Source organism: Manacus candei, unplaced genomic scaffold, assembly GCF_025592945.1.
Source record: "Manacus candei isolate 608988 ecotype Guabito, Panama unplaced genomic scaffold, ASM2559294v1 h1tg000003l, whole genome shotgun sequence".
Classification (NCBI taxonomy): domain Eukaryota; kingdom Metazoa; phylum Chordata; class Aves; order Passeriformes; family Pipridae; genus Manacus; species Manacus candei.
The window spans coordinates 734,007-759,575 of record NW_026138051.1 but is presented as its reverse complement, the minus strand read 5'-3'; positions in this window follow the sequence as shown (position 1 = coordinate 759,575).

Genomic DNA, 25,569 nt, shown 5'->3' with positions numbered 1-25,569 from the left:
CCAGGGAAGCCAGGAAGGCTGGAAAGCAGCCGGGACTTCATCGTGCCAGTTGGCTGATGAGAGGTGCAAAAACTCACAGGGCTCCTTCTATTCCCAGCCCTCAGCCCTTCCCAAAGCCACCGCAGAGCACTGAGCTGGAATTTGCTGAGCTGGGGGCTGCTGTGAGGCACTGCCCCGGGAGAACACAGACTGGGAACACATGGATACACGGCCCTGATCTGCCTCCTCCCAGGAATATCTACAGAGTTTGTGTTCCTTTTTTCTCTTTCGGATATTCATCAATGCATTTGCAAAACCTGGACCAAATTATAGCCGTGCCCCAAGCCAGCCTGTCCCAAGTCCCCGCACCCTGCAATCAGTGACGGGGATCCAGCTCCCACCCCAGCTGACCCAGGAGCCAGTGGCCACTCCCAGCCCACCACAGGTTACTCTCACCTCCCTCATGCCATGTGGGATGCCTTGTGCCTGCCAGCCCTGGGGGAATCAATCAGGATTGAGTTCAACAGGGGAAAAAAGGAGGGGAAAGGAGAAAGGAGAAGGAAAGCAAAGGCTTTGGGTGAGGGGGAAGTTTCAGTCCGTGCTGGAATGCAGATTCTAACTGGAATTCGTGTAAACATGCCCGGATTACAGGTTGCACACGCAGAGCGATTGCAGGTGCAGGATGTGATCCCTCCAGAGACCACAGCAGAGGTGGGGATGGGGCAGCAGCAGCTCCCCCCCGCTGATGGAGGGCAGGGATGGGATGGAGCCCTCTGAGCCCTGTGCTCATGCCATGCCAGTTGTGATGCTTCCTTGGGAAGGGGGATGAATGACACTGGCCACTCCCAAAGACAGCCCCATGTCACTGCTGACGGGGATGGCTGTGTCCTCTTTTTCTTTATTATTTTGTTACCTGTCCCTGTGAGGCAATGTGAGGTCACTGGAGCTGAGGGCAGGTTGAACCACACCTACCAGCACTGCTGCACGAGGGAATTTCAGGAGATGAAACACAAGGACCAAACCAGAGCTGTGGAGAGTGGGAGGTCTCTCAGGGCTGCTGGGAAGGAAGGGAGGTGTCACTTCAAATCACACTGACAAGAAGTTGCCTTTGGTGCTTCCCTGCTGAACCTGCTCTGGTTCAGCTGCAGCCCAGCGAGCGTGGAAGTGACTGGTAATGGAGTTAAGTGTTTCCATCTATCCCAGGGAGCTGCTGTGCCTCCGTGTGCTCACCAGCGTTGGGACCACAGTGCCTGGAAAGGCGCAGGAGTTAAATAATCCCCCTAAAGTGATCCCTGGTGTGCCAAGGTTGGCTCATGGGGCAGGGGGGAGAGGCACCCTGTGAGCCAGATGCTGCCAGGCTGGGAGAGACACAGACTCCATCTGGGATTGCAGCATAATTTGTCTTTGCACTGGGTTGCTGTCACCTGGTAAAACACAAGGATGAAGGAGGGAGATGGGGAGGGTGCCCACTCAGTGGGTGCCCCACTCCCTGCACTGGGCTGGGGGAAAGTGAGCGGAGAGACGAGTGTTTTGCAGCAAATCCCATTTTTGGAAGAGCTCTGTTTCCCCTGCTTTATGTGGCTCCAGGTTAAGTACCAGCAGCAGCAGCGGCTTGGCCAGTCAGCACTAAAAATACCTGTCCTGTTAACCCGGTTCCACCCCAGCAGGGGGAGGGAGCAGCGATTTTCCTGAGCCCCCCCAGCAGCACAGCTCCCCCGTGACCCCCAGATCCCCCCCAGCAGCCCCCGCACTGCAAACATTCAGCGCTCTGGGAAAAGTGCCAGGAAAAGTGCCAGGAAAACCCCAGCCGATGTAAACCCGGCTGCTCCTGAAAGCACAGCTTAGCCTGGTTTCTCCTACATCCCCTCTGCTCTGCCTTCACTTGGCTGTGCTCCCTCCAAGCAGCAGCACGCTGCTCTGTTGGCACTTTATAACTCTCCTGGTGGGAGCTGCAGGGTCTGATGGGATTCGTGCCTCGTGCCCACCACCCGGCCTCGGGGCATGAGAGAGGGGACAGAGACCTCCAGAACTGCAGGGCTTTGAAACATGACCTGTGGTGGAGTGGGTGCTCCCTGCACCCAGCACGTCCCAGCAATGTGAGAAAATAAATGGATTCCAGGAGGGGAGCCATCCCTGAGAGCTCTCTGATGCCATCCCAGCCCCTGCTCTCCAATCCTGCATCCCACATGTGCATTTTTCCAGAGCCCCCGCTCCTTTCCAACTGCCACAGCTTGTGAGGCCTCAGCAAGAGGGACAAAGAGGGAGCAGAGATGTGAGGAGAGCTGAAGGACACCAGGAGAATGCCAGGAGGGAACCAGGAGGGAACCAGGGCTGTGGAGGGGCACACGTGTGCCCAGGCTGTGCCAACGTGTCTGGAACCCAGCACTGCTAAATCACAGAACTTTCCACACCTCATTCCACTGAGGATGTGGGAAAGCAAGGCATGGCAAGGCGAGGCTGGAAGGGACTCACCATGCCCATCAACTGCCCAGCAAATCCCAAATGCTCAGTCGATTGGCAGCATCTTCCCTTGGCCCCGGGGAGCCAAGTTGGAGTTCCCAACCAGTGTGAGGGAAGAAAGGCTGTGGGTACCTTCCCTCCCCTCCCTCCTCGCAGAGCTGGCAGCTCTCCTGCCTCTCTTATCTTTCACCAAACAGAGTGGTGAATGACTTTTTGCAGCATGAGCTGCAGCTGGAGGCCTGTGTGTAAATAATAAACACACGGCCAGCGAGGAGGCAAAGTGGCCAGGGCAGGAACTGCCCGCGGTGGCCGAGAGGGTGCCCAGCGATGGCAGGGGGGAAGGGCTCTGCTTCAGTCGAACACAAAATCAAGAGTGTGATAGGAACAGCTCGGGGGCCTCATTGTTTGCCCCTCCCGGGGCTGACATTCCCCGTGAGGCTCCGTGTGGAGCCCCGGGATCATCCGCCGTGTGCCGGGACACGGCACAGCCCCCGCACGCCCGGGATCCCTCTGCTCCTTCCCGGAGTCTCGGGTGTCGGTACCAGGGCCTGATTTGTGGCCGTGGCTCCAGTTCAGAAGAGTCTTTGTTTTCCTGCTGTCGCTTCCAGCAGATGAGACTTACGATGAGTCTTATTTTATATCAATGACTGTAGAGATATCGTCCTTTCTTAATGCAATAAACTAATAAAAGTTGACAAGAGCATCTGTTCCCAGGGTTTAATCTGCATATAGATCAGGAATGTGGTGATTCCAGAAGGAGGAAACAAGAGTTTGATAAAAGAAGATAAGATGGAAAAAATACCATCTGGAAAACAAAGGAAGGAAAGGCTGAGGCCATGACAGTAATGGGAGATTTAAAACATGACAGACTGTAAATCAGGTCGATCTGGGATCGTACCTGGGCTCCCTGCCCACCTCATGGGATGCAGAGTTGGCTCGTGCTGCTCGGAGGGGGGTCCCAGCCTGGGCTGTGCCCACCCTCTCTCTGCTTCAGCCTGTGCTCCCAGCGAGTGCTGAGGGATGGGGAGGACAGTCTGGTTTGGACTGGCTCCAGCTTTGGGGCTTTTCTCCTTATGAGAAGCAAGTTGAGGGTGTGATGTGATGTTGGACAGCCTGTCTGGGACTTGGGATGGGGACAGCAGAGAATGGCTGGTTCCAGTGGTGCCAGGAGGGAAGGAGGAGCAGTGGGCAGAGGCACAAGAGCTCTGCAGCAGGAACTGACTGAGAAAGTACCTCAGCACCCGCAGCTCAGATGGTCCTGCACCAGGCAATCTTGTGAGATGTTTCTGTATTTATTCATCCCACAACAGTTTGAATCGTTACAAAGGCAGGGTTGGAATTTTCCCAGGAAGCACTTTCTGCCAATCCTTGCAGTGCTGATGGTGTCCTGTGTGAACGCCCGGGTTGGTGGAACTCTCTGAGCCCTTGTATCAGACACCTTGGCCTCTCAGGAGGGCTCAGTGGGACAAGTGCTGGGAAGGACATGTTGCTCCAGCTGGCGGGTGCTATGGGAATATGTAGGAATGGTGGCATGCTTTATCCAGATCATCAGGGAAACTGGGAGGCCTTGCAGTGAAGCAGGCTCGCTGATCTGCCCAGTGAGACCCACGTCCCTCTTTCCTAAAAGCTGTCACAGGCTTTAAACCCATTTCCACATGTTGTGCCGTGCAGGACAGTATCTCCAGCAGAGCCTCCCAGCCCAGAGTCCAAGACCAATCCTTGGTGCGAGACCTGGAGCCACTCCAGCTCTAAAGGCAGCAGTGGGACCGCTGGACTCTTTGGTTTGGCAGAGCAGAGTGTTTGTGGTGATAAATTACCGCTCTCTCAGAGAAGTCCCTCCCCATCCTTCTCTTCTCATGCAGGGCCCTGACCTCCCTCTGCTGCTTTTGTCCCGCTCTCCCCAGGAAGCCTCTGCCCGGATAAATGCTGTTTTTAAACAACAATTCCCGGGAGGTGACGATGCTCCTGCTGTGGGTTCTGCACCAGTTGCAGCCCTCGCAGCCGTCCCCGTGCTGGGGAGCGGGAAAGTTCCCGGCGGGCACAGGGAGCGGGCGGGGGCGGCTGGGATGGGATGGGATGGGATGGGATGGGATGGGATGGGATGGGATGGGCGGGGATGGAGCAGCCTGGGAAGGACAGAGGTGGGACGCGTGTGCCAGCCAGCCCTGCAGGCCTGCCCTGGGGAGCTGGCAGAGCCCCGCTGCCCACCCCGGGTGCCCAGTGACCCTGGCGGGGCAGAGGAAATGCCCCCACGGGAGGGCAGCGGGACCCGGCGCCAGGTGATGGCTGCGCAAACATCGCGGCCATTCTCATGCAAATGGCGAGGCAGGAGGGGGGAGAGGGAGCCCAGAGAAATCTGATGTGTCGGCAGAATTGTTTCTATACAGAATATTTTTCAAAGACTTCAATAAGGCAAGAGCAGCGTTTGCAAAGGGAGTGCGAACAAAGAAAACACAGCTGCATCTTGGGGCTGAAAGGAAGAGGCTGGGGGTGGCTGCGATCAGCTGGGGGGGGCGAGAATCGGACGGATCGGGCACAGAATGGGCGCATTTTTCTGCAAATATTTGACGGTTTGGATGAGTTTGCTTTAGTGCTTCTTCCCCCTTCTGTGCTCCCACTCCACAAACATTAGCACTATCAACTTTTACTGGCAGGAGAGCTCTCAGTGGGAGATCTCCGCAGCTGATTCATTGAGGGCTCGCAGGAAATGGAATTTTAAAGGGAAATTTGCATTGTAAGTGCTTTGCACGTTCTGCTAATCAAGGCGAACATCAACGCCATGAGGCTTCTATGGCCAATTACTGCAGAGCTCAAATATTGGCGATGGAGCCAAGGGTGAGACGTTCTCCAGCAGACGTTCCCAGTAGATGAGAGCCATGGATGGGATGTGTTCCGGGGCCGGGGGGCTGGCGTGGTTCAGGGGGGCCGTTCCTGGCTGCTGGGGTATGCACTGCCGAGAACGGGAGCACAGAGAAGTCTCAAAGTGTGGGAGAGGGGAGTCGGAGCTCATCCATGTCCTAGGAGCAGAGATCTCCGTGGCAGAGAGTTTAGGAATGCTGACAGCTGGACTGGAGAATTGCTGACTAGAGAGAAGCTAAAATTTTTGGAGCAGCATCCAGCAGTTCCTATCTCTATCCTGAACCCTTTTGATCCTGAACTCACTCTGAAACTACTGCACAGGAGTTGTCCCATGATGTTTGCACCCCACGGTGATTTTCATTGGATTTGTAGACCCCAGGAATTGTTCCTGGCTTTCCCAGCTCGGGGTTTTCATTTCTCATTCTGGCCCAAGCCTGAAGGAACAAAGAGGCCTGGGGGAAGAATATTAAAAAGGATCTACAGACTTCTAAAACTGTCCTCGAACAGCAGTTTGTGACCTGTGCAATGGCTCGAGTTAAGGCCTGGGGAGGGAGTTCTGAATCTGGCCGTAACTTTCTCTCCCTTTTCCTTTACTTTCTGGCTTGTATCCTCAGGCAGGGAAAAGCTTGCAATATTTGCTGGTAGCATTTCTGGGGTACCACTCCCTGTCCTGCCCGGGGAAGGAGCTGGGCCGTGGGGACAGCGAGGCTCGAGCCAGGTGTGCTGCTCCTTTTTGTTCTCCCAAGTCTTGCTTAAACCTACTGCTTTTCTGCTCCTTTGCCTTCCTTTGTCTGCTTTATTTGCCCCAAATTTTCCTTCTTTGGAGCTATTTCAGACCGAGTTCCAAGGGGTCTGTACCATTTCTTTCAATTAACCTTCATATCAAAGAGATTGCACCATGTTCAGCAAGTGTTTTTGGAATAAATGCTAAAAAAAACCCCACACTATCCTGATTTCTCTTTTCTTTTCTGTTATGCCTGGTGGCATCAACACCTGCCCATCACAGCACTTTCATTCCTGGAGCAGCTCCACTTCTAAAACGTACTTCTTTTTTTTAATATTTTTTTAATTTTAATTTTATTGTGCAGCCACTTATGTTTTCCTGCCTCCTTGTTCCCATTTCTTCAATATATTTTCTCTTTCTAACTTCCCACCCAATGGCAGCAGGCGCCTGCCTGTGCTCAGGGGATGCTCTATTGAATTCCTCTCCGTTGCTCCGAGAGCAGTGCTTGCTTTGAAGCTGCAGCAGAAATTCGGGTAGAAAGTGTGAAATAGTTTCTTCTCTAGGAGAATTTAGTGCTGTGGTGTTTAACTCCCACACAGCAGCACAGAGTCCACCCCTCGGGCCCCTCTGGAGCGAGGAAGAACTGTGGGACCTGTGGCAGGAGGGATGGAGCTGTATGTGAAGCCAGCATTAGGAGGGGGTGATGGAGGTGGAGGATCATGGAATCATGGAATGCTTTGGGTGGGAGGGCACCTTTAAAGCCCATTCAGTTCCACCCCCTGCCATGTGCAGGGACACCTTCCACTAGCCCACATTCCTCCAACCCCTGTCCAGCCTGGCCTGGGGTGCACAGGGGCAGCTCTGGACCCACAGGACAGGGCAGTGTGTCCCCTCAGCTCCTGTCCCTGCCTGCTCCCACACTGGTGGCTTGCTTCAGGGGTTGCCACAAAAATAAAAATGAAGAGAGGGAAAAAGGAAAGGGAACAAAAGGAAAATTAGGAGAAAAAAGAAAAAAGGGAAAAGGAAAATGAAAATGAAAGAGGAAAAGGAAAAGGTGGGAAAAGAAAAAGGGGGAAATAAAAAGGGAAAAGAAAATAAGGAAGAGGTAGAAGATCATGATAAGAAACTGAGGCCCAGACAGCCTGAAAATGCCTGGAAATGAGTGAAATGAGTGTTCAGATGGGCTTTGCTGGCCCCCCTGGGTGATGAGCACCCACCCCCTGCCCTCCCTGCCTGCCCAGGCCCATCCCCAGGTGGGATGGGGACCCTCAGCCTTTGGTTCCACGTCCACAGTGCCACAAACACAGGGATCTGTGATCCCACCCCACTCTGCCAACTCGTGGGGGCCGAGGCAGCTCTGGAGAGTGATCACTTTATTTGGGGTAAAAGGCCCATGGGAAAATCCCTCCGAGCCAAGGAAACGTTCCCGTCGGTGTCCGGAGCACCTCCCCACAGCAGAGCATGTTGGCTGGTTTGTTTGCAGCTCTGCTCCTGTGCTCGTGGGAATTGCTGGCTGCAGGTTTGGAAATGCAATTATAGGCTTTGCTGGGTAATTTTGGGTTTATTTCCCACCGCGTTTGCTGGTGCTCTGCGGAGAGCAGAGGCTTTAGTTAAAGCTCATGTAACACAGACATACCTACTACTTGTTTGCTTTTCCTAGAAAGTTTTTGCCATCCCTCTGTGGCCACAGGATGTTTTCCTCTGGCTCAACACAAATAAATGTCCGGGTCCTCCCTGGCTGGGGCTGGAGACAGGATAAAGAAGGTCCCAGCTCCAGGTCGTTTCCTGACATCCAAAGCAGCTCAGGTGGGACCAGAGCCTGGTGCAGTCTGACAGCTCCTCAGGGGCCAGGAATGGCTCGAGGTGCCTTGTGGGGGCTGAGCCACAATCCTCACAGATGGGACTGCCTTCCACACACCCCAGGCAGCATCCCTGACACCTGAGGGGTGCTCACAGCGGCTGGCAGCACTGAGCCCAGCTGTGCCCACTGCGTTCGGACAGACACAATTATCCCTCCTTTGGAAGCAGACCCGTGTCACTCCACCCCTTGTCCAAAGTCCCTCTCCAACTCTCTTGGAGCCCCTTTAGGCACTGGAAGGGACTCTAAGATCTCCCCAGAGCTTCTCTTCTCCAGGCTGAACACTCCCTGCTCTCCCAGCCTGTTTTCAGAGCAGAGGGGCTCCAGCCCTCAGAGCACCTTTGTGTTCTCCTCTGGATCCTTTCCAAAAGTCTGTGTCTCTCCTGTGCTGAGGACCCAAGTGCTGGATGTAGGAGAGCTCTGGGGAGGGCTGCTCTGTGCAGCACAGCCCTGCACACAGGGAGACCCTGATACCTGTTCCCCCACCCTGCACACCTCTCCTTTCCTTCCCAGGAGAGCAGTAGCCCCATTCCCACACCTGGCTGGTGTTTCCCCATCCATCCCACCTCATTATCCTGCCACATTCACTGCTGGCACAGCTTCCCGCAGCCCCTGCTGACCGGCAGGTACTTTGTGCTGGACTAATCATGCATCACCCCAGCAGTAATTCGTGATGGGATTGAACATGTCACAGCCCGGGGAGCCGTCGGGAGCTTGGCAACTTCATCATGAGGCTCCCTGAGTCCAGTGACAGGGGCTGGATGGGAAAACATTTCCCTCCTCGGTGGGTGCTGCTGCACCCTCGTCCAGCTGAGAGCCAGGAGGGGCCGGGAGCACAGCATGGCTCCGGAGGGATGGAACCAGTGACAAAGGGTCATGTTTGTCTCAAAGGGAGAGCTTGAGCTTCTTTAATTAAATATTTATTTTTAATACACTAATTTTTCTCTTTCCTTCTTTAGTGTACCAAGCAGTTCCTCAGGTTTGGAAAAAGAAAAAAAAGAAAACAAAAACAAAGAAACCCACCAAAAACAAATGAAACAAAACAAACAACAGAAAAACCCAAACAAAAACAAAACAAAGAAACAGAAACAAAAACGAAAGAAAAAGAAAAACAAACAAACAAAAAAACAAACCAAAAAACCAGAAAAATAAAAACAAAAACAAAAAATGGGGAAAGAAGAGGCAAGGAGGAGAGGAGAGAGGACAAGCAGTGATGGGAGCAGGACTCTGTATTCCCTTCCATCCTCAGAAGATGCTCTAGCACCGGATGCTCTGCAAGAAGCTCCTCACCTGAAGATCCCATTAAACAGACACTGCCATGTCTTGCCCTTCAGATCCAAAACCCCCACAAGGCTGGTCCCAGCTGGTAGGAAAATTCTCCATTTTCTGGGAGAGGAGGAAGGTGCAAGCCCAGGTGCCCCATACCCAACCCTGGGCACAGAGGCACAGCCCGGTCCCACCTGCCCCTCACGCCACTCAGCTCCGTGGTGCTGTGCCAGCATTCCGGCTGGATGCCAGAGGAATGAATTACATGGAGAGAAGGGAATCCTTGGGAGAGCGAGACGGGAAACACAACTTCTTTGCACCTGATTAAACATCGCGGCATTCACGGGGGGAACTGGAGCGGAGCCGCCTCGGCCGGCGCAGGGGAAGGCGGCCGGAGGAGCATCCTCGGGGCGGGGGTGACATTCCTGCTCGGTGAGGTTTGCAGCCCAGCACTCACTGCGGCTGATCCCAGCCTGCTTGGCCGGTCAGTAAGGGCTATCCATGGCCAGGATGGGTTATCTGTTGGCAGGACAGCACTGGCAAGATGACCATCAGTACAGATTCGAGACATTGTCAAGACAAAACCAAGCAGATGAGAATATTTAACTTTGGTGCATTAGACCAACAAAATGATAATATCTGGGTTTGAGACACTAGAAAACGGTAAAGGCGGCCATTTCCCTGCTCAGGGCCTTGCTGCTCCCTCCTGATGCTGTTCCCTGGGCTCAGGCTGAGCCTGCAGGCTCGGGGGGGGCTGGAGGACCCCACAGAGGGTTCACTGAGTGTGAAGGAATGAGGTCCCTGCAGCAGCTTTGAGCTTTAGAAAAAACAGGTATCTGGGGAATGTGGCAACGACACATATCAGGGTACAGCATGTAACAATGGGTTACAACATGCAAAGGATTTATATATCTCTAATATGCAAATAATAAAATATACAATATATACATGATGAAAATATAAATATAAAATAGTTATTATATAGAATAATTAATATCTATAATAATGCATAGGTATTTTATATAAGTAAATATATCTAATACAAGTGGCTTTGGTTTTTTTTAATCTAGTGCCTAAAGACCCAGTAGAGATGGTGCTTCTGGGTGTGCCCATGCTGTAGCCCTTGGTGGGGATGCCCCAGGTTGCCCCCAGGGCACAGGGAGCCACACGTGCCCATTTCGGGTGGAAGGGACAAAGCTCTGAAGAGCTGGGAGCACTTCACACTGAACAGCCTCTTTCTCTTCTGCTTCCCAGCATTTCTCCAGCCAGGATACCACTTCAACCAGTGGGTGTTTAGGGTTCAAAGGCTCCCTCTTTTCTCCTCTGCTGCTTAAAATACCCCAGTCAATGTATCCCCACTCCCAGTAATAATGAAAATGCGGCTGCTGGAGAAACGCAGCCTCCAGATGAACCCAAGGCACAGACAATCAGCTGGAACTCAGGGGTAATTTTGGTTTCTGATCAATCTAAAATCATTTTGACCCAAGGTATAATTTAAAATGTTCCTGCCTTAGTTATTGTAGCCCCAGGGCACTCTGGGTTGCTTTTGCGCGTTCGCCAGCTTGTTCTCTCTCTCTGCTTATAAGATCCCAGGAACAGCTTAATGAAAAATGAGTGTGTGGCTGGAGGGGTCAATGGTGAGTCTTTTTGGATGCTCTAAAACAAATCAGGCAGAGTTTGGTTGTGTTCTTTTAAACAGGGGTTTTCACACCAGAGAAGATTTGTGGGAAGAGAAAAGCATTTATCCCCTGGTCGGCTCTTCTGCCTGCCTTCCCCTACTCTGATCTGCTCTCTTTTCCTAGAATCATGGAGTCACAGAAAAGGTTGGGAAAGCCCACTGAGACCATGGAGTCCAGTCATTAACCCATCTCTGCCAAGGCCACCACTAACCCATGTCCCCAGGTGCCACATCCACATGGTTTTTCTTCCCCTCCTGGTGAGATGTGGGTTCCCACTGTGCTCCAGGGAAGCCTTTTCTAACTCCATCAGAGCAGGGGCCATGTCACCCCAAAGTGACACCTTGGCCAGGGCACCTCAGCTTCACCTGGGGATGGTGCAAACTGAGGTTCCCTGGGCAAAGGTGCTGCAGCTTCTTCTGAGCAACAACCAACACCCCGGGGTCTTCCTCAAGGAGCAGCTCCCCTTTTCTCCCCTACCCCACCAGCCTGGCCTGTCTGGGGGCCTCTCTCCTGACAGGAACACCATTCCTGTTGGGAAATGGAAGGAAAAAGTAAATCAAGGATGTGGCAAACAGCAGCCAATAAAACCTGAATCAGCACAGAGCCAGGGCAGGCTGGGCTGGAGGATGGGGGTGCTCGGCAGAGGCACCCGTGGTTTGAGGATGGCAGTGAGCAGTTGGCAGGATAATTATTGCAGGCAGAAAACAAAGGAGAGTGACAATTTTCCTGTGGCTGGATTCAGCCCTTGCGCTTCTTAATTCCCGTGGAACAAAGAGCTATAATTGTTCTCAATAGCGAGGAGGGGAAGAACCTAATTTCCAATGTGAGTCAGAGAAGCTTTCAAGCAGAGGGTGGGTGGAAACTATTTATAAAGGACCATTAGGGAAAATCAGATTTCTACGCACAGTAAACAGAACACAGAAATAAAAATTCTATTTATATTTGAGTGTGGAAAGCTTGTCCCGAGCAGCACAGGGCCCCCGTGACACCCAGGGTCACCCCGTGGGGCTGCAGAGGGTTGTGGTGGGTTCCTGATGGAACAATGCCTTCCTCCAGGCAGGCAAACAAAGCCTGTTCCATCCTTCCTGTGCTGCCTTTAGAGAGAAAAAAAATAATAATTGAACAATTGGCTCTGTTTGGCCAAAAATTTGCAGAAAGCAAACACCAAAGCTCTGTGCCAAAGTAATTGTGGGAGATGAGCTCCCAGTTTGCTCAGCGCTTGTGTGCCCAGGTAAACTGGCATCCTGCTGCAGCCAGCGCTCATGGAACATTTACAGTGCTGTATTGCCAGCATGGAAAAATCCCCTATAAATAAATAAAACATGAAAACAAGTTCTAGTGATGCTGCAGGGTAGTGAGGCCGCAGGCACGGGGTGGGAGAGGAGGCTGTACCACACACACAACGGTTTCCTGGGAATTGCTTGGCTCCCTGGACACAGGTGTTAAAAGCCTCTTGCTGGAGCTGCAGGAGCCCCACAGCCACAGGGAGTCTCCTGCAGGCGAGGCAGAGGGGCCTGGCTGTGAGATCCCTTCTGCCATGAAAGGAGCCTTCCACGGTGGGAAGGGCACCAACCCGGGGGTTCATCTGAGCCAGGACTCTGCAAGCCCAGCTCAGCCCCGTGAGCACATTGCAGGGTTAGGAAGGGAAAGTATCACTGAAAATGAAATGTAAGCAAGAAAAACCCTTATGTCACACATGAGCAATGTGGGCTCCCTCCTCCCAGGTCTCCATGTGGGAATTGCCTCCCTGAGCCTAAATCCAGGCTGAACAAGGTCTTGAGGCTTGGCCGGGATAACAAGGACATGAAACAATCTGAGTGATAATCTGCTGATTAGCACTGGTTTAGTGTAATCTGTTGAGTATCAACTTCACAGATATCTGGCACTTTTCCTCCATTACTTTTGGAGAACAAAACTGGGTTATTTATTATTTTTTTAGTGGTTTTATTCCTGTTTTGTGGGTTAGTAAATGGAAACCTGTGTGTAGAGGTGCCCACAGCCATGCCCTGAGCCTGTACCCTGCTCACCCACAGCCCTGCCCTTCCTTCTACCTTTCCCTTCAGCAGTGTTTGTGACTGGATGACAGGGGCTCTGCCGTTTATGGGATGTCTGCCCTCAGCACCGAGCCTGTGCTCCCAGGCTTGGACCGTGAAGGAGAGCTGTTCCCAATGTGATGTACTCTGTGTGCACACAGGCCTGATTTATATCTCTTCCAACAAGCTGTTCTCTGCTATCGTGAGCCAACAGGACCCATAGGGTGTTACAAGACATATTACACGCAGCCAAGAGCTTTAATCCCCTTGGGGGAGTGATTACAAACAACTACACACGTCCCAGAGTTGCTTAATCACTGTTAAGAAATTTCTTTATAATCTGAGTAAATTACTTTAATTACTTGCAACTACCAATTAGCGTTTGAATGCTTCCACTGAGAAGTTTGCAGGCATTAATCTGCTCCCTTGGAATGTTAAATCAGCGGCTGGAAGATGGCTTTGGTCTGTGCAGCAGGCAGCAATCTGGCAGGACGAGGAGGCAGCCAGCCCCTGCCCGGCAGCCCCTCCACAGCCGCCTGCCCTCCACTCTGATTTATTTAGGAGCTTGAAAGGAGAGTTCAGTGCTTCCACGAGCTTTAGCAGCTGGATAATATTGCTGGATCCTGGGAAAAGGAGGTCCTGCTTGAACCCCACAGTGGGTGTGGAGGCTCTGCCTTCTGTACCTGGACAAAGCAAACGGTCCAAAAACCTCCCTACCTGGGAGATTCCGTACTCAGACACATCAAACAGCCTCTCTGCTTCCCTCCCTGCCTGTGCAGCCCCAGTTATCCCCTCATCCACAGCACTCCACTGGATGGACACGCGGCTTCCCACCCCCCCGAACTGGATGGGGTGGGTTTTGCCAACTACCAGGTCCGAGCTGAGCTTCACCTTCAGATGTGAGCGCTGGTGAGGTCTGGGCAAGCACAGCTCCAGTCCCCATTTTCCCACTAGCCCGCACTGACAGTAACTCTCAAACCTTGAAATGTCAGGATCAAGGTCTGGACTTGCTTTTCTGGCCTCTTTCGAGGCCTCGCTGGCCTGGATCGGGTTCAAACCGCCTTTTTTCTTTGATATTTAGTCCCAGGGTGGCTGCACTCGTCTTTTTATCTGCTCGTCATTAGGAGTGTGCTGGTGTGAGGAGTCTGGGCACGAGACCAGAATGCCCTGGCCTGTGCTGGGGTGCTGAGGCAGAGCAGCTGCCGTGGAGGCGGGAGGCTGGTCCACGGGCAGGGATATTGGGAGCAGTGATCCTGAGCCTTTGCCAAAAATCCCCCTCCGGCTCTCTCGTGGGTCATGGCTGGGCCACTGTCTGTGCCTGTGACTCCTCGAGTCCAGGCACCTGGCTGGGGCTGGGGGGCAGGAACTGTGGGACATCCAAAGAGATGAGCACTGCCCCTTCCACGGCCCCCAGAAGGCGTGGGGGTGCATCAGACTTGTCACCCTCCATAATGCATCAAGTACAACTCTCCAGAAATGATGGAGTCACTGTTACGTGGTCCTTTCCCATGGCACTGGCACTGTCTTGGTTGTCCCTGACTTTGCATGAAACCCTCAGAGATTTTCTTTTGCCCAAGAACTGCTCAGCTTAAGGAACTTCTCCCCTGGCCTTGTGCAGGGAGCGGGGCTGGGGCAGCTCCAGCCAGGGAGAAGCTGTTTGTGAGCAGGGGTGTGGTGCTGCCTCACTCACCCCACGTTACACTCTCTGCTTTTGGTAGTGGTCCTGCCACAGTCCGGTCCTTTGGTGTCTACCAGGCCATGCCAGCCCATGACCACTGGCAAACTGTGCCTGAGTGAGGCGAAGGCTGAGCTGCTCCTCCCAGCCAGGGTGGATGTGGCTCAGGCCTCGCCAACCTCTCCCAGACCATGTTTGTGCCTTGTGATACTTTCACATGAGAAACAAATAACGGCTGATGGTATCTCCTGCAAGAAAAAAACAAGGTTACTCCCCTGACCTGATTAATGCAAATAAACTGAACGGAGTCCTGTTGCCCGGGGCTTGCAAATTTAATATCTGTTCCCCTGACTCATTTCATGCTGGTTTAGCCTCTCGCCCTGTGACTGCAATTACCTCTGTGGCTCTCGCTGGGCGTCGGGACCGGCTTCCCCCCGCGCCGCACGTGATGCGGGCTGGGCTGGGTCGGTTTGCTTTGGTGTTTGGGTTTTGTTCTTCTTGTGGTTTAATTTCCTTTGAGTTTATTAATTATGGCTGGGGGTGGGGGCCAGGAATGTTTGGCTGATGCTTCCTCTTCGCGTAGTGCGGAGCTTCAGCCCTGTAATTCCCCCTTTATTGGATGCCCTGGGATGGGTCGGGGAAGCAGAGCCAGGCCTGGCTGCAGGGAACCGGGGGGGTGGGAACCTCTTTTCCCCCTTTGCTGCCTGTGAGCCCTGTGCCCATCTCCCTGCATCACTCCCTGCATCACTCCCTGCATCTCTCCCACGCTCTGGCCCTGTGTTGCCCACTGTCTTCACTTGCAAGGAGTGACCACTTTGCAGGAGGCTCAGAAGTGTGTTCTGGACCATTTAATAGGGGCATTATGTTGGTGTGCCTTGTGCTGGATCCCTGGGAAAGCAGGCAAAGCCGACCACATCCCCCAAACCTGGGTAAGCCTGTGTCCTGGCTGCTGCTGCCCATGTTGGCTGGGAAAAGCTATCCCGAGCAGCACCCTGCACCCCTGTGCCATGTTCTGCACCACTGCACTGCACCAGGATGTGTCCCCAGGCAGAGCCAGGGGCAGGTGCCCTCCTGGAACACTGGTGCTGTGCCAGGTGGAGGGTGCACTGGGGAGGCTGCAGCCCCTTCACCTGTGCCATACCTGTGCCCAGGATAAGCAGAGGCTCTGTGGTCATCAGCCCAACCTGCCTTTCAGCAGCACAAAACTCAGTTTAAAGGGAATAAAAGCAGGTCTGTGAATGGCCCTTTACAGTTCCTGGGCAGGACTGCGAGCGGAGGCTCCCACCCTTCTGTTTGCTTACATCTTACTTCAAGTTGGGGGCTGTCAGGGAGGTGAGAATGAAGGATTGTGACTTCCCGAGCATGCCCGGCCCCACGTGAGCGAGTTCACACACCCGCCACACACCCCGACGGTTGTGCTGCAGCTCTTGTTTAGCTTCAGGCCCCGGAGCTGCCAATCTCCGGGTGTTTTCAGTGCCTCTGTGTGAGTCTGTCATGATGCCTTAATGGCTGTATCACCTTGTGAAGCTCTCAGACATCCTCCCTCCTTTCATCAGCGGTGGGAAACCTGCCAGCCTCTGACAGGTTCTCCCAAACAAATCCCGGCGCGATGCAGAGCGGGAGCTGTGACCGTGCTCTGGCCCCGTGCCCGGCGCCTCAGCCTGTCCCTGCAGCAGTGCCCAGCTCGGTGCCAGCCCGAGCCATGGGCTCCATGCTCAGCCCCACATGGGACACCGTGTTGTCAGCCCTTTGAGCTGGCAGTGAGGCCCCACCACCCCCTCCCAAGCTGCCAGTCCTTGCAAGGTGTCCCTGGGACACAGACCTGCTGTGCCCGGCAGCGCCCGCCCTGTCCCCGGCCCAGCAGCGGTACCCGGACACCCCAGAGCCCTGGGCCTTGCCACAGCACTCTGCACCTCTGCATCCCTGCTCTGCAGAGGGCTCCAGAGGTGGTTTCCCAAGCTGGTTCGGGTGCTTAGGTTTGCCATTTTGGAAAGGAATGCCCAGGGAGGTGGTGGAGTCCCCATCCCTGGAGGTGTCCAAGGAAGGACTGGACGTGGCACTCAGTGCTCTGGGCTGGGGGACTCGATGGTCTTGGATTATCAATGATCTTTTCCAGCCTCAGTGATTCTGTGATCCCAAGAGACCGGGCTCTCCAGAGCCATTCTGGTGTTTCCTGGGCAGGCTGTGTCCCAGCTGGGTGCACCTCCACACCTCATCCCGGGGCTGGGGCTGTGCACCACGCTCACAGCGGGGCTGCATCGCTTAGGACTCGGATCCCCAGCAGCATCCAGGGCTGGGTGCACCCTCCTCCCAGCACCCAGAGCCTGCAAGAGCCTGCCCAGGGGCAGGAGCAGCAGTGAGCAAACAGAGAGCTTCTGGAAACAGAAAGGACACAGCATTTCATCATTTTGGGGCCCAGACTGTCTCTGCTGCACCAACAAGGGAACTATTTGTGTGGTTCAAAGACTTATTCATTCTGTTGTGGGTTTCTTTTCCAAACCACCCACTTTAAGTTTTGGGTGAAGGTTCAGTTCCATTTTTCTTATTCCCACCTCATTTGCCCATCCCTAAAACAAACATATTGGAGTGAGCATGTGTGGGAGAAGGGGCATTAATCAAACCAGAGGGGAGGTGAACATAACGCAAACAGGGAACGACAATGCACGGGGTATTTGCATAATCCAGGGAGAAGGCTTTCCTGCTGAAAAGCCAAAACTACTGGCATGGAAAAGCGAAAGTCTGAACAGAAACTCGTCCCAAACGGCGACAGACACTGGGGGTTACAGATCAGGGATGTGGGTGCAGACATAGCGGTTCCAGCACGCTTCCCAAACTTTGCATCCCGTGCCTTTGCAGGAGGGCCGGTCCTGCCCGCTTTGAAGCCCACGGCCAGAGTGCTTGGGCAGCAGCAGGAACAAGCCCAGGCCTGAGGAGCAGGTGCTCAGGTGGAGACCAAACCCCTCAGCAATGAGCACTGGCTTCACACAGACACTTCCCAAGGAGGTGGAGGGTGTTTTGCCAGCTGATACAGCCAGAACAGAGCCCCAAGCACCGGGAGAGGGTAATGAATGCAATTCCAGGGCTAAGAAGTCCAGGCATTTAATAGCAGTTGGCATTTGACAAAGGAAATAGCTTTGTGGAGGTGTCTATGAAAGCGTGGGGTTTTTGGGAATGTGCTGGCTGAACTTCCCACACTTTTGGATGACCTTGGGCAAGGTGCTTCACCTTGCTGTGCTTGGTTTTCTGCTGAGCTGCTTCCTCATTGGGATAATTTTCCCTGCTCCAGAGATGTGATGGGGCTGCATTTGTAGGTGTTGATGAAGAGACTGACAACCCCTAACGGAATATCTTAGAGGAAGGGAAGGAGAATAAAAATCCCCTGGGGATCCTGCCCTGGCAGAAGGTGCAAAGGTGGCAAGGACCTTTACAGGTTGAGTTCCCACCTATGCCAGTTGCTGCTGGGGTGAGGAGGATGCAGGTGGTGACAAGGAGGGGAGCAGGGAGAGCCTTTGGAGGCCTCAGAACTGAAAAGCTTTGAGCCTGTTTAGCCTGGAGAGGACAGATCTGAGGGGGATGAGATGGTGAGAAAGAGAAAACCAGGGCAGACAGTGGGAAAGGCGAGAATGGTGGCACAGCACAGAGGTGACTGTCTGGGGACAGGTTTCCAGCCTGCAAACATAGACAGGGCTGTATCCAAGGATAATCACAGGGCAGCCACCAGCCCGTGCACGGACAGACTGAGGGGTCAGGCAGCCCCAGGATGGCCAGAGAGGTGGCTCTGCTCTGCAGCAGGTGGGTGGCACTGCCACCCCCAGCCTGGTCCCTGGCACTTGTCACTCTCTGTGTCACTCCAAGGTGTCCCTCCCAGCACACGCCCCAGCACTGAGAGCCCAACCCTGCCCTCCCAGCACACCCGGAGCACACGTGGGAGATGCCATATGTTTCCTTCCCCTGCAATTTTATGGCTGAAGGTATTTGATCAGACCAGTCATTCAGGAACCATCTGTCCCCTGCACAAATACAGCTGATTCTTGTTACAACTCTCTGATGGCAGATGTCCTTCCCGGCGCTCCAGGAGCACGCTCAGGTTAGTGGTGTTCCAGCCTGTTCGGAAAATGCATCTCCTGGAAGAGCTGGGGCTGCCAAGCATTCCCAGGAATGGCAGTGGAAGGATATTTAGAGCCCATTCTGCAAATGGCGCATTGGCTACTAATATAAGTGACTTTAAAAAAATAGAGAGAAAGGCGAGTGAGGAGATAAAACCCTGTCATTTCCATTTCTAAGAGATATGAAATGGTGCTTTTGAAAAAAAGCAATTTGTAAACTTTAGATAGCAGCAAATTCCTTGTTTTTCGGTACAATACCAGCTTTGCATATGCACTGAAAGAAAGAGGGAGAGAAAATAACCCCAAAGCATCCTGCCCACTGCATTAGCTTTTAAAATAAAACCCATTTATATATAAATGTTGGCTTTTTTCCCAGTCTCTGTAGAAAAGCTTTTCTATATTAAATGCTACAATGAATCAAATTAACCATAATGATTTCTTTGTGAATGGAAACCCTTTTTCCTGTGTGACATGTTTTTGATCCTTTTTTTTCCCAGCTACAACAACCCCTGCTCCTATCAAGTTGAGGATTTTGTTTGTTCTGCTATTTGCACATTGCAATGCAATTACTACGTGCATTTCTTGTTCTGAAGCAAAATAAACCACGGATATTCCGGTGCCATCTCTGGGTGCAGAGGGGTGGGAGCCTTGGCCAGCCCCGTGCTCTGGGTCAGGACAGCCCTGTCACCTCCCTGTGAAGGGAAAAGGACAAAGAGCTCTGGGGTGACGGGGAAATCGCCTCCCCTTGGCTCCCCCAACAGCAGAGCCAACAGCCTGAGTCACTTTGGAGAAAGGCCTGGAGCAACAGGACAAGGGAGAATGGCTTCCCCTGCCAGAGAGCAGGGTTGGGTGGGATATGGGGAAGGAATTCCTCCCTGTGAGGGTGGGGAGCCCCTGGCACAGGTTGCCCAGAGAAGCTGTGGCTGCCCCATTCCTGGAAGTGCCCAAGGCCAGGCTGGAGCAACCCACAGCCCCCCTTGCCCTGGACTTGCCATGCAGGGACTCAGCACAATTCCCCACGGTGCCCTCTGGCCCTGCACGCCCCAGGGACCACCCTGCTCCCCCAGGGCACACACTGGGGCTGGGGACATCAGGGGGTCCCAGGGCCCATGCCCAGGCAGCTGGGGCTGAGCAGGGAGCTCGTGCTGAGGAGAGGCAGTCAGCACATCGCTGGAAAGGAAAATTAGGTCACATTTCTGGTTTGAAGAGTCTGGATGGCGTCCCGTTTATTTTGGATTTCTCCTAACGAGTGACGAGCTTCTGTTTCCCTCCAACCCCATTTCCTTGTCTAGTTTTTTTTAAAGCATTTCTCCTTTTGCCTGCCTCTTTTTCCTAGAAAACAGAAACGGAGCCATGTCGAGCTGTGCCGAGCCAAGCCGAGCCACAGGGACATGCCCAGGGACACCAGAGCCGTGTCTGGACCCCAAACAGCCCAGCCTGAACCCTCTGGTAAATCATTCCTATTGTCCAAGGCAGCCCGTGGCACAGCTTGTCCCCGACCTATTTGGGAAACTATTCCAGTACAACAAGAAGCATCAGAAGGATTTTTTACTTTTTTTTTTTTTTCCCTGACATTCATTCCTAATTTTCTTTTGCTGGATTCAGTTCCACCACTCCTCTCCAAGCCCCTTGAGCAACCCCCCACCTCTCTCGCTCTGTGTCATCAGATGTTCTTGGGTAACTGCAAAGCCCTTCTCCCCCTCTTTGCCCTCCAAAGCAGCTCTTCCCGGCCAGGAGACCCCCGGGGATCCCCCATCTCCTGCTGCTCAGCACCCCCCAGGCTCAGAACCCATAAATCAAACCGTGTAGTACAAATTAAGCAAAAAACACTCAAAGCTGGAGGGATTTAATTTGGGGTGGGGTTGTGAAGTGGAGAGCCAGGAGGCTCAGAGGTGTTGCCACCTCCATATGTGTTGAGGGGAAGGAGGGGGTGCCCAGGCCCTGTGTGAGCCCCCACGTGAGCCCCCAGTTCTCCCTGAAACCTGAGAGTCAACGCCTGGGATGTCACTGCAAACCCCGTGTTTCCTTGGTAATACCTTATCTCTCATCTCAGCCATCAGCATAATGAACGTCTCTGTTCCTGCATAAATAGCACCTGAACAGCCCGTGGAGCAGGGAATTGTCAAATTGAAGGAAAATGCCTGAAATGGAGAATCCCCTCAGGATTTTCCCTCAGGATGGGGATTGTTCCTGAAAGGACTGGCTCTCCCGCTTTTCCAGGGGTGATGAGGTAATTGGGGCATGAGTAAGGAATAGTTGCATCAGTTCCTTGTGGATTCCAGAGATAGGAACAGCCTCAGATTAGGGTCAGGATTTGGGCTGCCATTCCCCAAGTCTGTATGAGCAGTCAGAAGTGTGGCTGGTCCCTCAGTGAGGGAAATAAACACTCCTGGATTTGAAGTACATTTAAAGAAGGGTGAGATTTGACATTGTTGAGGTTATTTCTCACCTCCCTGCCAGGGAGGGATGGGTCTGTGATGCTGGAGGATGCTGCTTCTCTGGGCAACCTGTGCCAGGGCCTCCCCACCCTCATTGTAAAAAACTCCTTCCATATATTTGACCTAAATTGACCTTTTAGTTTAAAACCATCACCCCATTTCCTAGAAACAGGTCCCTGCCCCAATCCATCAGGGCTGAAGGAAAAGCCGTGGTGCTGTGATTATTTGCTCTGAGGCTGTGGCACTTCACAGTTCTCAGAGGTTTAATTTAGATGATTTAAGGTTCTTTTATTTAGTTTTTGCCCATTTGCAATTACAAAGAGGCTGCGAACCAGGACGCCTGGCTCGGTGCTCATCGATGGCTCTCAGGACAAAACTGCCCTGAAGTCTCCTTGGGCTCTGCAGGCACATGTGGCTGTGGGGACAGGGGGGACATTCTCAGCTCATCGGGGAGCAAACAGAGCCAAGAGCTGGGGGAGGCACCAAACTGGGGAGAAAAACACATTTCCATATGCCCCAGACATGGGAATCCAAGACGCTCTTTCACCAGAGTCCCGTGCTGGCAAGGAACCCTATGGAAACCTGGGTGGCCAGCAGGGAAAGGACCAGGGGCCTGGGCACTGGGTACCATGGGGGTGCCAGGGAAGGTGGTGGGGACAGTGGGAGTCAGCTGGCCAGGGCTCCACTCCCCTTCAGCCCTCAAAGGGGGAGCGGGAGACAGGCAGGGAGCAGGTTGGGGAGATGAAAGCACAGGGAAGGGGTGGGGAGCTCCAGGTGTGCTGGGACCTGACCTGGAAACAGGCAGGAAGGAATCTGAGCATCAGCAAACAGGTAAAAATAATCCTGCACCTAAGGAATGCCTGAGCAGCAGGAATGCCACGTGCTCCACGTGGGGAGATGAGAGGGAAAAATACCAACACAAGCAAGTCGGTTCCATTGTTGTCCCCTCCAGACCTTAACAGCACCCATGAGTCTGTAATTAATTCCCTTGCTTTTAAGAGCATCCCCCTTTGGGATCTGGCTGCTCCAAGGGTGGGTTCTGTAAGTAGAAGGGACATAGTGGGAAGCTGGAGGCTCTGCTGCCTTCAGCCATCCCAAACTCAGCCATCCTTCCGGGTAAAAGACAGGACAAGAGGAAAGGGCCTCAAGTTGCAAGGGGAGGTTTAGTTGGATATTAGGGAAGATTTCTCATGGAAAGGGTTGTTCAGCCCTGGCACAGGCTGAACATCCCTGGAGGGATTTAACAGACGTGTGGATGTGGTACCCAGGGACGTGGGTCAGTGCTGAGGGAGAGGTTGCAGTCGATGGCCTTAGAGGGCTTTTCCTACCCTAATGATCCCGTGATTCCAAACGTGAGTGTCCCTGACCCACCAACGGGAAGTGCTGGAGTCAGCAGCACCACAGCCTTATCTGCCTTGTGCTGAGACCTCCCTGGTGGTTATCCCGGGTTTATGCAATAGCAGAAGCTTTTTGCTAAGTAGGATCAAATGCAGCACATTCTGGCACCCCCAGCCCAGAGTCAGCCCTGTCAGCACCGCTGGGGACCAGGGCAGGGCACGGGTGGCCCCGTCACCCCCCCATCCAGAGGGGACATACACTGACAGGTAGCACACAAGGAGCTGCTGAGGTTGTTGTTCTTGGTTTCCTCTGGTTTTTTTTTCCTTACCGTCTTCCAGATGCTGCAGAATCCCCAGATGCAGCCGCAACAAAGTTCTTGCATTTTTAACTTTAAAAAACATAATTGGGTAACTGAGAATAATGACTAAACAGTGCAATAAATCATGTCTACACCTGGCCTGGAAATGGGGGGAGGGTTTGGGGAGACGCGTTTCTTCCCCCGTTAATGAACAGAGCTGAGACTTGGGCACAAAGCGCTCCCAGAGTCAGCAAATCTGTTCCAGCCCTCACAGGTCCGTGTGCTCCTGCTCAGGGAACCCGAGGACAGGAACCCCCCAGGCGAGAGGGGCCTTGTGAACCTCAGAGGTTTGCCCCAGAGACAAACCAAAACAGAAATGTCACTGCTGTAATGGCTGGAGACATTTTTGTGTCCCGGCAGGAATTTTTACCTGTGCAGTGCTGCTCACCTTTCTCACCTGTCCTGTGTATGAACACAAAACTCAGGGCTGTGCCCGAGCCCCAGGAACTGTCTGGGGCAGGGAACACTGCACTGGAGTTGTTTATGTTCCCCTTATTTGCTCCATTAACCAGCCAGGCCTGTGTCCCCAGCACTGACATGCCCTGCAGTGAGGACCCGAGGATGGTGACAGCCACGGGCTGGGAGGGCAGCAGGGCCCCAGCAATGCCAGGGTTTCCCTCTCTGTCTGTGCTGTGCTCCCAGGGCTTGGCTGGGGGTTCAGCAGCCCACCCTCCCCACCCCAGGGCTCCCCCTCCATCCCGAGGCAGGGCAAAGGGGAGGATTTTTTGTTTCCCCAGCAGCTTTCAGAAGGAGCTGGGGGAGGGATGTGGAGCCTCGCCTCTGCAGCAGGGTTAGTGCTCTGCCCCCTGAGGATATCCTGGACTGAGCAGCTCCACATAGGGAAGGAAGCCAGTGAGATCATGGAATAGAATCACTGAATCATGGAGGTTGGAAAAGACCTTTAAGCTCAAGTCCAACCATCAACCCAGCACCACCATGTTCACCACTAAACCATGTCCTCAAGTGCTGCATCCACATGGTTGCTGGACACTGCCAGGGATGAGGACTCCCTCACTTCCCTGGACAGCCTGTTTCAATGCTTTACAACCCTTCCTGTGAAGGAATTCTTCCTAATATCCAACCTAAACCTCCCCTGGCACAACTTGAGGCCGTTTCACTGTCATTTTCTCCCAGAGATGACTTTTACACACAGAGCAGCCCTGGGAGAGGGGACAGAGGCGACAGCCAGAGGAGGGACAGGGCGGGGCAAGGGGGAGAGCCTTGACCCCCTCATCCTGCTCCATCCAGGGGAAGGGCTGGGAATGAGCACACAGCAAGAGGGGAGGTGGCTTGCACAGGTCACTGGCACAGGGCTCTGGGGGACAGCCCTTCTCCAAGGAAACATCTGCACCCCCAGGCTGCAGTCGGGCTCGCTCCGATGCTCTGGTAATAGATTCCTCCAAGCTGGTAGCTTTATCTGCTGTTTCAAGGCTGATGTTTATCTGCCTGAGCCTCTTCAAGCTGATAGCTGCTCTTATCTCTGCTGCTCTCTAAGGGCTGTGAGACTGGGGGGTTGTGGCATAAATTCATGGAAAATTTCAACTTTGGAAGCCTAAACCTGGGAGTGATTTCTGGATTTTTATCACTCGTTGTTCATTGTTCAGCCCTGAGCCTCAGAGGGACCTGTGGCTGTTGCTGTGTTACAGGGATATGGGAGCAGAGCCTTCTCCAGCAGCTTTTGCCCATCATGGACGCAGCCACACACGTCCCAGCCAGGGCAGAGAAGTGTCCCATGGGCACACAAAGGCCATAAGGTGGTTGGCACAGCAAAGCCAACAAAAAACTGGACTAAAAACCTGCAGTGAAAGCTCAAAGTTTGGCTGGTGGTCACCTAAAGGCCCCTTCATCCACCCTTGCAATTAAATGTTTTGTTTTCTGTCCTCTCTGCCCTCAGTCGAAGATTTCCAGCCTCTGTGGCTTGGTCTCCTGACCTTCTCTGTCCTCTGGGAGCAGCGCCGGGCGCTCTGGAGCCCGCGCCTGTGCCCACGGGCAGTTCCCGAAAGCTGCAAGGAAAACATAAACATAATTGAGAAAAAGTAATTGAAACTTGTAAGAGCTGATGAGAGCGTTCTCTCCTTGGCCCGCCATTAGTCGTCAGGAAATAAATACCTTTATGGTCGCTGTAATTAGGGCCTAAGTACAACTGAGACAAAATTTCTATCATTAAAAGTCTCCTCAAAGATCTCATGCCTCCACCTGCTCCCCTCCAACGCCGCTTTCCCAGACTTCAGCCACGCAGAAACACTTTTCCAGACACAAACGTCACCTCTAACCTCAGCAAAGTTGAAATTTTCCTGGATCCTCAGCAGTTTTTCCCCATTAAATCCACCTTGTCTGGCGGCACTGCCCTGACGCAGCTCCGAGTCAGGGCAGGGACTGTCCCCCTCACCCGGCGTGACCCGGGCACCTGCGTGTGCCCATCACACCCTGCAGCCACTGCCCAGACAGGGGCTGCTCGGGGACACCGGGGACTCCCCATCCCTGGAAGTGTCCAAGGCCAGGCTGGACGGGGCTTGGAGCAACCTGGGATAGTGGAAGGTGTCCCTGCCCATGGCAGGGGGTGGGACTGGATGGGCTTTTTCCAACCCAAACCATTCCATGATTTTATGCTGCTCAGAGCTGGCAGGAAGGGGCTCAGTGGCACACTCCCAAGCACCGTGTCTCGCTCTGCTCCTGGCACAGGCAGGGGAGCGGCCGCTCCGGGCCCTCGGCACAGCCAGCACCACGGCTAATTCCGTGTGTGCTGGAGTGGCTGGAGACCCTTCGGCATCGTGGCGCTCGGAGAGCAACCTGTTG